This window comes from Bombus vancouverensis, chromosome 10, assembly GCF_051014615.1.
Source record: "Bombus vancouverensis nearcticus chromosome 10, iyBomVanc1_principal, whole genome shotgun sequence".
In the NCBI taxonomy this organism is placed as follows: Eukaryota; Metazoa; Arthropoda; class Insecta; order Hymenoptera; family Apidae; genus Bombus; species Bombus vancouverensis.
Genome location: NC_134920.1, coordinates 179,046 through 195,420, shown reverse-complemented (window position 1 = coordinate 195,420; position 16,375 = coordinate 179,046). Strand labels below are relative to the sequence as shown.

General features: G+C 43.5%; 1 pseudogene; it reads right to left on the bottom strand.

The window, feature by feature from the left end:
• Positions 1–1,248: 1,248 nt before the first annotated feature.
• LOC143303266 (uncharacterized) lies at positions 1,249–6,211 on the bottom strand (annotated as a pseudogene).
• Positions 6,212–16,375: the final 10,164 nt, after the last annotated feature.

The following is a 16,375-nucleotide window of genomic DNA, read 5'->3' as shown; positions in this document are numbered from 1 at the left end:
TAAGATAGGTTCCCATAGGTTCCCACGTAGCTAAAATAAAGCAAAAGTGCGCGAAATTAACGGATGACAATGGACAAATTTCTTGGACGATCTACGTTTATTACGGAATGGTTGGCTGCGAGAACCGATATCTATAACATTTAAGTTGTCCGAGAGAGTTTCACGATAAAGGAACAGATCTCTGCCGATACTCTCTATCTAACTATCGTAGCAGATCTGCGTACTTTTGCAAGGTTCTCCCAATTAATACAAATTTCTAACTACCGTAAAATCGAGATATTATACGTCGTAAAGCAAAGATGAGGACAGTGGCGATGACCTCGGAAACGCGAAAAATATCTCAGAAGATAGAATTTTGATGACGCAAACAACAAATGTTCGTGATGGTTTTCCCAATAGCGATTCTGATTCCCCCTTGACGTGTCTGCTCAACGCTACTTCCGGCATCGTGATAACCACCGTAAGACCTAGGACGCCATTACAGCCTCCATTACATCGTATATGTCCTTCTCGCTGTTGATGAAAATCCTATTTGTTAAATTAGACGTTTTCTCGCTTTTAGACAAAGTAAACCGCGTTTCTCACAGATGTTCGACAGATGGTGATGATGCGATATAGTACAACAAAGTGAAATTTTACGCGCGTGAATCTAGCAGGATTATAATGTAACAGGAGCACAACAAAGTGGAAACTTGTAATGAACAAGGAAGAACATACTGCCAAAGAAACTCTTTTTCTCCATTTTCTTTCGTGGAATTATATTTCACTTGCGAGTATTATAGCATGTCTGCCTTTGATACAAAAGTCATAAAAGGTTTACGTATCTACACGTATATTTACACTGTATGAACGAGCATTACAAGCATGCATTATCGACAAATAGATCCACGTTCGAGATAAGAGTTCCTCGTTGATTCTTTCTCATGGTATAAATAACGAGAAATTATCAGGAAGTATGTAATAACGTTACAGTAAAACTACTCGTATTTGTTAATTTTACACGCATGTATAACAGCTACAACGATAATCTTCGTTAAATCTCTCGTCGTTCGTCCAGTCGTATAATGACCGTCGGGTCGAGCCTGGGACGCTACTCCAGTCGCCGACGGGGCCTGGGGGCTCCGAAACCCCTGTGTCGTAATTTTCTTTCCTTTATTAACTTTATCCTTATTTTTAACTTAAGAATGCCCTTTTTCGTAGCCGGTCGTCATAATATCTCACAGTAAACCTTCCAAATATATCTCCTCATAAACCAACAAGACTCGCCAAGTCGTCAACAATCGACGTCCTTATTCTGTTTTGCTAATAGAATTTTTTTGGTTTTTGCAAGCGACTATCGTGCTAATTTATGAGCAATCGCTTTCTCCGCAATGTTTGCATTTTCCGAAGCTTCTGTTTGTGCAGCAGCTCTAGTGTTTTGTTCTCATGTTTTTGTTCGAGTTATTCTAGTTGGTGCATCAATATTAACAGCAAGTTTTGGACTGTTCATGCCTGCCTGTTCAAATGCCTCAATTCTTTTTTTTACAGATACCTTGATATATTGATCCAATAGAGAATTCGATTTATACGTGTTTCTTATTTCCTGGAATCCTGTAATTGTATTCTTTTCCCTCGGAGATGGTTTTGTTGGAGTATTAAGTATCGAATCTTCGCTCGATGTCATAGATCTGTTCTGCCGTTTTTGTCGTTTTTTAATTCCTTGTTTCTTAATATTTGCTTTAGACTTTTTCGCTTCAGGGGATGACTCATCTTCTGTGAGTAATTCATCAAACTCTTTGTTTGTCATCGTTTCTTTTATCTGCTGCATCTTATCCTGCAATGTTATTGACGACGATGATGTAAATTTAGGTTCATTATTTTTTCCTATACTACTAGTCAAGTTTTTATTAATTACTACAGTTTCGTTTAATTTTATTGGTGATAAAGATTCTAATCTAATCTTCTGCGTACAAGTAGAATTGATGTCCATCGTGGAATTCATAAGAGAAGTAAATATCTCAAGTGCATTCTCGCACATTGAAAGTTCTTCAATATCATTTCCTGTTGGTGCGATTACTGTATCATCAATAGTATTAGAATTTTTACTCTCCGTGTTTTCACTCTGTGAAAAAATTCTCTTTATATTACTATTTCTTGTTGTCATTGAAGACTTTAATGGTTCCATCTTTTCTGGCTGTATTGCATCTTCCACTATAAAAAGATGATCCTGTGAATGTATCTGTGAAGTACCAGCGATCCTCCTTGAAATTGTTTCGCTTAAAACATTCTTTTCTGTTTTACTATGTTTTGTAGGACCTTGTGTGTTTTTTTCATCTGAACTACTTCTACCCCTTTCATTTTTTTTTAGATCGGTTTCCACATTTCCTCTAAAAATTTAGAATGTATTTAACAACGTTATAATAGTATCTATATGTCGGATTTGCACTGGGAGTAGGGTTGTGGGCGTCAAATGAATCTTCTCGAGAATTAGCCATTGGTACAGTACACACAGGTGTAGTTTATTGCAATGATAGTATAATTACAGTCTTGACAATTGATCACGGCGGTTCGGCACTCGCGACACTAGTGACGATGGTCTCAGGCACAATAACGAATCCGCGGCCAACGGGATGACAAAAGAACGTACTCACAAAGTCTAAGTCTGGTTCTTTGTTAGTAAAACGTGAAATAACCACTGATCGCGAAGATGTTACTCTTTAATCGATGAGATCGCGAGCGAGAATGCCTTTCCCGTTCCGATGATGCCGCAGAGGAAAACTATCACGGGGTGTGTCTAAGGACACGAGATCATCGGATCCGTCGGGTATAGCCCTCGTTCCGAAAGTAAGGGAAATTGGCGTCGCTGTCAATTGGTCAGTTTGGGACAAAGACTGTCTGTCCGTTTGGAAAATCTTAATTGCCGGCAAAACCCAGGTTTTATAGCGGGCCCTCGGGCTAACTGGACCTGTGCTGTGTACGTGCCTCAACATCAGGTATTCATTCTCCGAAGGAACCGTTGGAATGTTTTACTGTCAAGTACCTCTGTTGGTATTTCTTTTAATGAGGGTCATACTATAATTCCACACCTCTGTTAGGCGAAGCGCCCGTCCCGTTGACCGCGGCTACGTTCGGCGACGGATGGTCGCCTTGAGCCCAAGTTTATTATCACAAATCGCAAACAAGTACAATTGGGCAGGATGACGGCAAATTGTTTAATTACGACTGTAAACTTCAATTACAGTTTTACGGATTTTCCCGAAGTTCCAAAGGGAAGGCTCTGGTGTCCTTTCATCTCCGACATGTATATTCGATATATCTTTGGTAATCATTGCTTTAATCTCATTCTTTGATCTAGTACTCATATTTAAAATCTACAAATAAATTCTTTATAAGTATTTAATATATATGTCGGAGAAGCGTCAGGAGTAGGGTTGTGGACGTTTGATAAATCTTCATTGGAATTGGCCATCGTTGGGTTATAACGAAGGTACGGTCTGTTAATACGAGTATGGATACTACCGACTTGACAATCAACCGTGGCGGTTGGACACTCGCGATACTAGTGATGTTGGTCTTTGGTTCAATAACGAATCCGCGGTCAACGGGATGATAGATGTACGTGCTCACAAAAATCTAAGTTGGACTCTTTGCGAAAACGTGGAATATCCACCGAGCGTACAGACTCTAAGTAACTCGCTAATACGACCTCACGAGAGAATGACTCTCCGTCGCGATGATGCTGCAGAGGAAAGCTATGATGGGGCGTGTCCGAGGACACAAGATCATCGGATTCGTCGAGGATAGCCTTCGTTCAGAAGGTGAGGGAATTTGGCGTTGCTACTAATTGGTCAATTTCCATATCGGTGGTTAGAAAAAGATGCTAGCCGCCCTCGAGGGAAAGTTGCTAGTGGGAGACGCCGTTTGTTGAAAAATAGGGCTCTCCTATCTTCCCGTAGCTGGGACAAAGACTGTTTGTTTGAAGGACTTTAGTCAACTAAATTCTAAGATTTATGACGGGCCCTCAGCCTAGCTGAACATGTACTGCGGAAACGCATCTACATCTGGCAATCATCTTACTCGAAGAATAGGGTCTGCGTGTGGCGAGCTACGGGACAGAAACCGTTTACTGTCGCGTGCCGCCACAAATATTTCTTTTAAGGAGAGCTATGGATTTACTCCATATCTTTGTTAGACAAAGGATTCATCCCCTGAGCGCGGCTACGCTCGGCGACTGGCTGTCGCCTCGAGCCCAAGCTCACTATCACAACTCGCGAACAACTACAATCGGATTGAGTAACTACAATTGTTTAATCACAGCTATAGTGAACTCTAGATTACAATGTTGCGGGATTATCCAAAATTCCAAAGGCTCCGGTGTTCTTTTCATCTCCGACATATACATTAAACTACACTTTTTAATAATACATACCATAATTTAATATTGTGGTTGAAATTATGACATATATAAAATTAATACAAACACTTAACTTAGAAACATATGTAAATTATATAAAAAAAAATATTTATATGGAACAATAGTAAAATAATGGAGTAACGTTGAGAATAAAATCTAGTTTAATTATACATATATACCCTTTTAACAATTCCGTTCTTATCAATTTTATTAAATTTACAGTGAAGCTTACAATTACACTGATGTCAATGAATATTAACGTATATGTTTATTATTACACCAAATAAAAATGAAAGTAGTCTAATGAAAAATACAATATACTTTAATGGACATAAAACTAGTAAATAGCGAAGCATTTATTAATATTATTATACAGTACTATATTATATTATTATAATATTTATTAATATTTACTTACCTTTTACGTTTGCACAAAAACTATGAAATTTTAAATATAAACATTTATGACAGAGATAAAGCAAGTCACAGAAATTAGCGTCTTTCAATGGCAAAATGCGTTCAAGGAAGTGAAATGATAATCTCCGTTTCGCGTCACAAGCGGAATTGTGCCAGTTTTGGTCCTTGAAAGTACATGTAGCGGCACATGAGCTAGAGGACAATTCAAATCATGTTGTTGTTTTTTTGCCTTGGAGTATCAATATCGTTAGGACATACATAATGTAATAGTAAATAAACTCCAGGCAAAACAATGTCGCCGTTACGTGCTACTGTCGAATGAAGACGAATTTGAATTTTCCGACTCTCCCCCGACCAGTTTAACTACAGTTTAACTACACCAGTTTAAACGGATTCAAATATATTTAGAATAAATAAAATAAATAAGAATAAACATAAATACCGTCGAGAGGCGCGCGTATAAATATATTCGCGAAGCTAGGGTATGATCACTCGCGAAAAACTCGATAACTATAACTCGGATAATGTCTCGGATAATAACTCGTAGATATTGATCGATAATTCGTATATACTCTGTATATACTAACTCTCTCCTGATCGCGTCCGTTTATTTATATTGGGGGAGGGGGGGGGGAGTCAGAAAATTTGAATTCATCTTAGATCGACGGTTGCCCATAACGGTGACTTTGCTTAGTTCGGAGTTTACCTATCGATATTTTTCGCCACGTCCTATGACTCATGTGCCGCTGCATCACCCCCTACCAGTGATAACGTGATTATTAGGTCATATTCGTAAAAAAATTATTTACACTATTCTCGCAAGTCGTCGCAATTTTAAAAGTTGAACATATACAATATATTCTGTGTCCGACAATTTACGGTTCTTACACGAAACCTGCCTGAAACCAATCGCGAAAACGTACTCTTCGCGCAGACCGCGTAACGTACTCATTCCTGGTGTTTTCTTCCGCTATTCGATTGTTCTTGTTTGCATCGCTTTCGTCGCGGGCGTTCGCTTAACCTACCGGAATCAGTACGTTACGAGATTCGGCGGTTTTTTCCTCTAAATCGTCCGGTACTACAAACGCGGGTTTTAATCGGTCTATGGACACGTCGCGATTACTTATTTTAATAATATAATTTTTTTCATCCCTTTTTACAACTTTAAACGGCCCGTTGTGCCGCGGCTGTAAAGAGCCTTGCGTTATAGCGCAAGAAAACATACAGCGATGATTCTAGTTCTTTAAAAATGAAAATATTCTTTTCGCCATGACGCGTCACTGGGTATGGCCTGACCTTCTCCATCCGTTCTTTTAGCCGGTTCGCGTATTCCGAGTTGGCCCGCTGCTTGGTTGCTAAGAAACATTCCGCCGACAATCGTATGCCGGTGCCGTAAGTCATGTCGGCTGCCGTTGCATTTAGGCCCTCCTTTATCTCGGTTTGAATGCCTAATAGTACTATCGGCAGAATTTCGACCCAGTTGTTCGTATCGTGTCACTCGATTGCCGCTTTCAGTTGTCTGTGTAGGCGCGGGATGATAGGCCGTCGTGCCTAAGTGCTTGACACCGAGCAACCGGCATAACTCCTCAAACAGTCGCGATTCAAATTGTGGTCTTTGGTCGGTCGTTATTTTTAAGGGGACGCCGAAACGAGCTATGCAAGTCGAAAGGAGGGCCGAGGCAATGGGTGGCGCTTCCATATCAGCAATGGAAACGGCTTCGGGCCAACACGAAAAACGATCGATACTCGTTAGACAATATCGACAACCTCGCGAATATTGCATGACGATAATGTCTAAGTATATGTGTTCGAACCGGTCTGCTAACGTTCTTAACGTTCCGACGTGTGAGGATACATGCCTGGTGACTTTGCACCTTTGACACGGTATACATTGTCGCGTCCACGTTCGACAATCATTATTGATGGACGGCCAGACGAAACGCGTCGTCACCAATTTTTTCGTAGCTCGTATCCCCGGATGGGAAAGCCCATGCAGCGACTGAAATACAGTGCGTCGTAACGATTCCGGTACGTATGGTCGCAGGATTTCGCACGTACCTTATTGCGCGGATAAACACATATGTCGGCACCAGTGCCCACTAAAACCGAAATGTTTGTCAGCTTTTCCTTGACGCAGATGCGGCGGATTTCCAAGCCGTCGTCGTATGCCGCGTTTACGGACGGCTGGTCGCATTTCCCTATTTCCAATTGCACGGGGATCGACATTTTCGCGCGCGTTCTCGTAATGTCTGGTTATAATAGCACAGGCCGGAATCGTACGTTCTTTCTCGCGACCTCGATCTACTCCGACTTTTCAATCTCGATCGCCGACGCGAATAATGGTTGATACTCGTCGCACACATCTGAGCCATCAGTTGGTTCATCTGATCGCTTAACGTGTTGAAAACGGCGAGCCATGCTTGCTTCGATGCTTCATTTTGCGCTGGTGGATCGGTTATTATTGCGACTTTCTTTTGTTCGGAGTTTACCTATCGATATGTTTCGTTCATCAAGGCGGAGTCCGTGTTGCAAGGCACAACAACAACATGAGTCGCTCTCGATCCGCCTCGTCCTATGACTCTACCGACTATCTACCGAGTATTGATCAGTTACTCACAAGTTATCAGCGAGCGATTATACACTGTCTGAGCGAATCCGTTAGTGCGAGTGTCTTTGCGAACATTATCTGTTCTTATTTATTTAATCATTTTAAAATATACTTGACGGTTTCTACAACGGGCAATCTCGTCTAATAAATCTCACGATCAACCATCCTCTACACACAAGTCCTCTAAATACATAACGACTTTTCAGTTCAATTTGGATCATTGCATTTAACGCCATCTATTCTCCCGGGCGCGTCATTTTTCTCTAGAATTTAAATTGCATCCGATGTAATTTGATTAGTCGAACAATTATCAATTTCCATAATTGTATCTTCACGTAAAATAATTTTCTGTTAGCGTCCGCGGTTGTAAAAATAACGATCAGGTATTGAGATATTTATACAATGGTATACTAACTGTTACGTCGCCTAAAACATTTGCACTCCAGCCCTCGCGACCGGACAACGTCCATTCGACTAAGGTAAACTCGTTCCTATTATTAAAATCAAATATGGTCCAAGCTGAACCGATCAGCACATCGCGGCGGAGACGAAGCGCCTTAGTCAGCCGATTTGCAACCACGAAGCGTCAACTCGACGAATATGAAGCGTCTGGACGGGTAGACAAGAACTTTTTAATAGCTTGCCGTAAATCGTTCGACGAGAATGGGAGGAAGATCAGCGCGGTTAAAGATGAATTAGAAGCGTTAGATGAGGGGGAAATTGCTCGTGCAGATTCTTTATCGCAAGATCGTCTGGAGATTGAAATACGGATCCTAAATCTCTTTGACCAAATACCAGCAATAACCGCTTCGCCAACAAAAACACGCGATACATGCGGAAAACCGGAGCCGACACCAATCACTTTACCAGAGGTCCGCTTGCCCCAATTTGACGGTGCCTATTTCTACGACACGTTCTCATCCACAGTGGACCGCAATGAAAATTTAACAAAGGTCCAAAAGTCCCAACATCTACGCTCATCTATAACTGGACGGACCGCACGAAGTATCCAATCATGGGAACTCACAGAGGCCAATTACTCCATCGCGCTTAACACCTTGAAGGAGAAATTTAATTGTTCCCTCAGGATCTGTATGCGTCATTGGGAATTGATGCGCAGTTATCCCGAAATCAAAAAGGAAACTCCAGAAGCCATAGAGAATTTGCTAGAAACCGTCAACGTTAATCTCAAAGCGCTCGAAAAATTAAGACAACCTGTAACATCAGATGTAGTGTTTATCGAGTTGCTCGCGTCGAAATTACCTTCGGCCAGCATGCATAAATGGCAACGCACGTTTCAAAACCAACAAGTGCCATCCTATCAACATCTGATGGATTTTCTCAAAACGGAAATCAACTCCTCTCTAAAGCAAAGGAAACAAAAGGGTCAACCCACAAACATCATCGTCACCGACAAAACACACCGCATGGGCGAACCTTTACCACAACCAGCAGGACGCTGGTGTGTCCGACCTGCAACGGACTCCACGAACTCAGATATTATAAGGTCTTCAAAGCCAAATCGGCTACAAAACGTTTTCAATTCATAAAAAAGGCATCGCTATGTACAAACTGTCTAGGCAGAGGACACTCGAGGACACAGTGTACAGCGAGTTCGTGTCATATCTGCTGGCAGCGACACCATACTGACCTAAACCGACAACAAACACAGGCAGTTTCACGGTCGTCGAGCGGTTAGTCGTCGGGCAGCCGTTCATCGAGCGGTCGGTCGTCGGGCAGTCGTTCATCGCACAAACGATCCTCTAATGGACAATCGCCATCTGGATCATCGAAGCCGAGTTCGTTCCACCATGCGTGACGGACATCCGAATCTTCACAGAAACATACACCTTCGGCTCCAAGAGATACGAAAGTTCATGCTTCGTATGAGTCACGCCCATCACGGACCAAGGGCACCGTCTCAAACTCCTCGTCTAAATCCCAACCGGAGCAAAACTGACTAAAGAAACAGACCACAAAAAGGGGGGCCGAGTTGACAAACACATCTCCAAACGTCACACTGCATCATGATCTGCTGGTCACAGCACAGATCGATGTGCTAGACAAAAGAGCATTACCAATCCGAGCCGAGCTAGACATTGGATATAGTATGAATTTCATGACTGAGAAATTCGCAAACTCCCTCGGCATGAAACGAAGGAGATGTTCGTGTTGGGTAGATGATACATTTATACTGTACATGTGAATGTGTGTGTAAGCATTAGAGGGTGTCCAGGTCTTAATAGAGACAAAAGACTGTTGCCAGATGTTAGAAGAATCTGGAAGAGTCGGTTGAGAACAAGCGTGCGTGCAACAAGGTTGTCGAGGTCTTCAGAGTGTAAGATATGTGCATAGCTGCTGTGTGTGAAATAAAGTAAACTATTTGTATTTCCGAATCCTTTCTTTACCTTAACAGTTCGGTCCCAATCGGCGCCCTCGACGACTTGACTACAGTCGCTAGGAGCCAGATAACGGCAACCATTGTTTCTATGGATGGCAAATATGAATGTACAGCAACGTTCTTAATAATCCCAACAATATCGTCGTTAGTCCCAGACCAATCGATCGGTCCGCCATCCAGATACCCAAAAATCTAAGATTAGCCGACCCAGCATTCTACATACCAAGCCCAATCGAAATATTATTAAGTTCGAGACCAACTTTAGCATCATTATGTGTCGGGCAGAGCAAAATATCCCACTCCATGGATACTGAGTTGTGTTTGCAAAAGGTTCGATTCGGTTGGGTTATCGGGGGGAGCCCACCCGCTCAATCGATATACACACTCGTTTCACGCTACCACAACCGACATATAAGCGGATCTCGCACGATTTTGGGAAATCGATGAAGGACCATCCACCATACATTTATCGGAATCGAAATTGCAATGTGAAGAGCATTTCCGCAACCATGTCCAACGCAACAAGGAAGGGCGATACATCGTCGCCCTGCCATTCAACGAGAAGCTTCCCACGCTTGGGACGTTAAGGTCCGTTGCAATGAGTAGACTCGCCTCTCTTTATCGCCGATTCCAACGCGACAAGCAATTCGAAGCCGTGTATAGTATGGTGATCCAAGAGTATGCAGACTTGGATCACATGACGAAGATTACGCACAACCGTCCCTCAAACAATTGTTATTATTTGCCGCATCACTTCAACAACGCCCCCCCCCCCCCCATTTTATGTGATCAACCGCCGTGGAGGTCGTTGGCGGCCCTTCATATTCGCTTTCTCGTTGTACCATTCCGCAAGACTTTCACTACGCGGTACGGCTCAAGGAACTTTGACTGCAACTTCAGCCCAGGACCACCCTACGTCCTCTCGACCTTCACTAGATCCCCTGTCTTGTATGTTGTCGCCTTCTTGCGCCTCTTGTTAAACGTCCTTCGCCAACAAGAGGCCAGATTGATATCTCGTATTCGCACTACCTCAAATTTGCTCGTAGCCGCCTTATTCTCGCTTTTCCTTCGCGTCTTAGAACTAGGCCTTGTCTGTTCGACTCTATAGTTTGCACGATACTCTGTACATTCTACGAAAACTTCATCGCAACCATCCGTGTTGTTTCCACCCGACGTTACCGCGATTATGTTCATCGCAACCGGCTCATCTCCCTCTGCCTATCGAAGATCGAGGGCCGAGGATGCCGAGAGCCCGTAAAAGGCCTGAGGCCATTCTTATCAAAGTAGGAGAGGGTAAGGAATGGCTGCAAGTTTACAAAGAGTTAATGGTAGCGAAGGACATCCTAAAGGAAAGATCTGGTATACGAAAAACAAGAGTTGATGATATTTTGATAGAGATGAGGACTGACAGCGATGTAGAAATTGCTGCCAATAAGCTAAATGAGCTCATAGGCGATAAGGTGCGAGCGACGCCTTTACAGGATAAGGTGTCGACCGAGATCAAGGAGGTGAATCCCCTGGTGAGTAGGGAGGAACTTGTTGAGGCCCTGATAAAAGAGCTCAAAATTAAAGATGGTGGAGAGGTGGAAGTGCAGATGATACGAAGGGCGCCATGGACACGCAATCGGCGATTATCGTCCTGCCAAAAGCGTATATCGACAATAGTGGCAATAACATCAAGATCAGGGTCAAGAATTGCCACACTCGAGGTAGAACTCTGGAAAAATACATTAGAAACAACAACCTCAATATATTATCCACAGGAAGACCGACATATTGGCCGACAGACCTGAGCAAAATCCCTGACCTACTCAGTTTTGCAGTTACAAGGAGACTAAACGCAAATAAACTAAAAATAACACCCAGTCTCGAGCTTAGCTCCGATCATACACGCATAATAATTGCATACAGATACAAACCAATACTTTATAGCAATCCAGAGACACCACGCAACAAAACCACCAAATGGCAAACTTTTAAAGAAATAATCGAGAGCAAAACCAACTGCAACATCCCATTGGAAACACCCGAACGCATCGAACAGGCAGTGACAACATTGACAGAAACTATCCAAGAAGCAGCATGGGCAACCACTATACCTGAAGCAACCAACAGACAAACAAAAATAATTCCAGCAGACATACTTGAAAAAATTAGAGAAAAAAGAAAAGCGAAAGCAAAATGGCAAAAACACAGAACAAAAGAAAAAAAACACCTAAACAAACTCACAAAAGAAACAAAAAACAAAATAAAAGAGCACAACAACAACGAGTTCACAAAGTTCATCGAGTCACTATCTGCTCACGAGAACTACAACTACTAGCTATGGAAAGCCACAAAAAGAATAAAGAAGACAACAAAAATGGTACCAGCAATCAGAAGAGCAGACAACACATGGGCAAGAAGCAACGAAGAGCAAGCTGAAGAATTTTCCAACTACCTGTACAACACATTTACACCACATAATATCAACAACAGCAACACTCCACTATACAGCAAATGCACAGGCTCATTAACGAAATAATACTAGCATTAGAAAACAAACAATACTGTACAGCCCTCTTATATGGACATAGAGAAAGCATTTGACAAAATAAACCACGAAAGCCTATTACAAACAATCAGGAAACAATTCCCGGAGCAAATATACCAGTTAAGAAAATCTTACTTAAGCAGCAGGACCTTCGTAATAAAAATCAAGGACACATACTCGGAAGTTAAAGACATCAAGGCAGGGATTCCGGACGGAAGCGTCTTAGGACCAATACTATACACACTATACACGGCCAACATACCAACAACTACCAATAGCAAAATACTGCCAATAACAAATTACTACAAGAACATGTCACAAAAATAGAAAAGTGGCTGCAAGATAAACAAATAACAGCAAACCCCGATAAATGCAACCATATTACATTCACACTGCGAAAACAGGCACCACCAAACATCCTACTGAAGGGCACGCACATACCGCAAACAAGGCAAGTCAAATACCTAGGACTCCACCTAGAAACACAACTCACATGGAAACAGCATACAAAATCAATAATAGACAAAATACAGACAACAAGGAGACAAATGCATTGGCTAACAAGTCGAAAATCCAAATTAAGCATAAAAAATAAATTAAAAATATACAAAACGATCATAAAACCAATCTGGACGTAAGGAATACCACTATGGGGGACAGCAGCAATGAGCCATATAAACAAAATAGAGACAGTACAAGCTAAAATTCTTAGAACAATAGTATAAAACGCCCCGTGGTACGTTAGAAACGAGGATATACGGAAGGACCTGGGAATACCAACGGACAAAGAGGAAATTAACAGACACGCAGGAAAATATAAAGAAAGAATAGGAAACCAAACCGACTAGCTGTGGAAATGATCAACACATGGATAGAAGATTGAAAAGGAAACACCCAGCAGACCTCATAAAGGACACAACCTAACAAACACGAAGATGGTATCCCACTGGGGGTAGCCACCCACATGATAATCTAACAGCTAAAAAGTTCTACCAAATGTCCAAACTGGAAAAATTGTGAATGTAATCAATAAAATAAAAAAAACCTGTGATCTGAGTTTAGCCATACATCTCCTAAAAGGATTAAGAGATTTTTTAACAAATTCCCAAAATAACAGTGAATTTTAAAATAAGGATAACGGAAATACATAAACATCTTGTTAATAACGACGTGGGTATACAGATAGGAACTAATATCTGGAGAATATATGTGACGGGATGATAGATCTACTTGCGCGATACACTAACTCAAGCGTGTAACACTCACGAACCGTAAGGCGTTACTCCCCGTCGATGAGATCGCAAAAAGAATGCATCTCCGTCCCGATGATGCCACCGAGGAAAACTATGATGGGGTGTGTCTAAGGACGCGAGATCATCGGATTCGTAGAGGGCAACCTTCGTTTAGAAAGTAAGGGAAATTGGCGTTGCTGCTAATTGGTCAATTTCTATATCGGTGGTTAGAAAGAGATGCTAGCTGCCCTCGAGAGAAAGTTTCTAGTGGGAGACGTCGTTCGTTGAAAAATAGGTATCCTGTATCTTCTCGTAGTTGGGACAAAGACTGTTTGTCTGTTTGAAGGACTTTAGTTGACTAAATCTTAGGATTTATAACGGGCCCTCGAGCTAGCCGAACATGTACTGCGGAGACGCATCGACATCTGGCAGTCATCTTACTCGAAGAATAGGGTCTGCGTGTGGCGAGCCACGGGACAGAAACCGTTGGAATGTTTACTGTCGCGTGTCGCCACGAATATTTCCTTTAAGGAGAGCTATAGAATTACTCCATACCTTTGTTAGACCCCGTTTGTTCATCCCGTGACCGCGGCTACGTTCGGCGACTGACTGTCGCCTCGAGCCCAAGCTCATTATCACAACTCTCGAACAATTACAATCGGATTGAATAACTACAATTGTCTAGATTACAATGTTGCGGGATTATCCAAAATTCCAAAGGCTCTGGTGTTCTTTCATCTCCGTCAAATATATATTTTTTATGTATCTTCAAACACAAAGTAGAATATCGAGCATTTTTCTGTGGATTGTAAAATGATCAACTGTGGTTGATAAATTAATAAATTGTAAAAATTTGTCGATTTGTACTACGATGTGCGGAGTGTGAATAGTAACGATAGTGAACACACAATTGAATACCCAAACGACGTACTCCTGAGCTTTATACTTATTTTTATGTGGGTCCAATCTTTATCGATTCCATACGGGCATCGACCGCTCTGGGATATTTGAAATATAGGTAGTGTCTGTGATGAGCACCTGTGTGGAGCAGTCGTAGAGAGGACGAAGCTGTCAGCGTGGTCGAAATCTCCGGGAAAACCGGAGAATTCGGTCAAGGAAGTTAGCCAATGAAGAGATAGTGCCTGTAAAAGATAGTGGGTGTAAAAGTAGCGGAATTCGGTCCTGAAAGGACGTGACAAGTGAAATAAAATCACGTGTGAGTTTGTGATGGTGTGAAAGCCATATTGGAACACGTGACAACAGTGCCTCAGCACGAGCTACCAGGGGAACTACACGGACACAACCATACTGGTATGCGCGCCGAAAATGCGTCCTGCCGGCCATATGAAAGTGATAGTGACTGGTGGCAGTGGCAGGCGCGGGTATGAGTGTTCATTTTGCGCGCCTAGTGGGAACAAAGGACACAATTTTAGAGGAGGAGAAAGAGGCGGATGAAACCATGAGAAGAGGGGACGAAGCGAAGTTGGCTGCTGAGCCTATACACGTTAGCTCCAGACGTACGAGGAAGACGGTGGGGTTTGAGGAGGGGTCCTTCCGCTCCTCACTGAACACGGGGAGCCTACGGACCGAGCAAATTTCGGAGGAAGAAGAGACCTGCTCTGTCGGAGCGCCCCGCGCGAAGAAGAGAAAGGCCAACGGATCTCCATATCTTTCCACGGAACTGGCCGTCGAGATGAGGACATTTACTACGAGCGGAACTGCTCCGTCCCGCTTCCGAGGTAACCAAGGTTGTCGAAACATCTCGCAACCTCAACGACACACACGTGGAGATGCTGAGAGAAGCGGCGAGGTCAATCGCCGCTGGCGCAACAGAGATTGTGAAAAAGATGGACACCGCACCTGGCGCCTTCCCGATCATGGAAGGGCGCATAGCGGCATTAGAGGCGGAGAACGAGGCGCTCCGAAAAGTGCTGGCCTCGCGCTCCACGGAAGAGCAGAACGGCGGGACAGCGCGTCTCGCCGCGATCGAACGCAAAATGGAGGAGCTAGGCCCATTGCTGATCCAGCTGATGGAGGAACGCCTCCAAAACATGGAAAGAAGAAGGGAAATGGAGGTCGTCTCCGAGGAGACCACGAGAAGGGTGGAGCCTGGCGTTCCGCACACTCCGGCGTCCAAGGAAGGACAAGCGGTTGCTATGGAATGGCAGACCGTTGAAAGAGGAAGAGACAAAAAGAAGGAGCTGGCAGGGAAACAACCGACAAAGAGAACTCCGGGGACAGGGGCGAAGAGCACGAGGAAAGCCCCGGAGAGAGAATTGGAGAACGTACAAGGAGCGGGAGACAAGCTGCCTCCCCCAAACACACCGCGATCATCGGCGGTAACGAGCACGCTGAAGGACAATCAGGCCAATCTTACGCGGAAGTGTCGACCGCGGCCCAGGACAAGGTCCCTGTGGCCGAGGTCGGCATCAGAGTGGCAAGGATACGTAAAACTATGACCGAAGACGTCGTTCTGGAGGTCTCCGAGGACCAGAAGTGGGAGAAGGCCGGTCGCCTTCTGTCGCAGACCCTGGATCCGAGCAAGGTCCTCGTGGCGTCACCCTTGCGACACGCGGAAGCAAGCGTGATCTGCGGTGGCACGTGACAACGAAAAGGGCTCGCCGCTGCAGGGAATGCCCCACTCAAAGCCCGCGAGGAAGGAGGCTGGCACGGAGGAAGCCATGGAAACTTTAGGTGATTGAGAAAATGCGCATTCTTCAGACCAACTTGGAACTGTCCAGACGATCGCAAGACCTGCTCTACCAAACCATTCCGGAAAGCACTGTAGCGG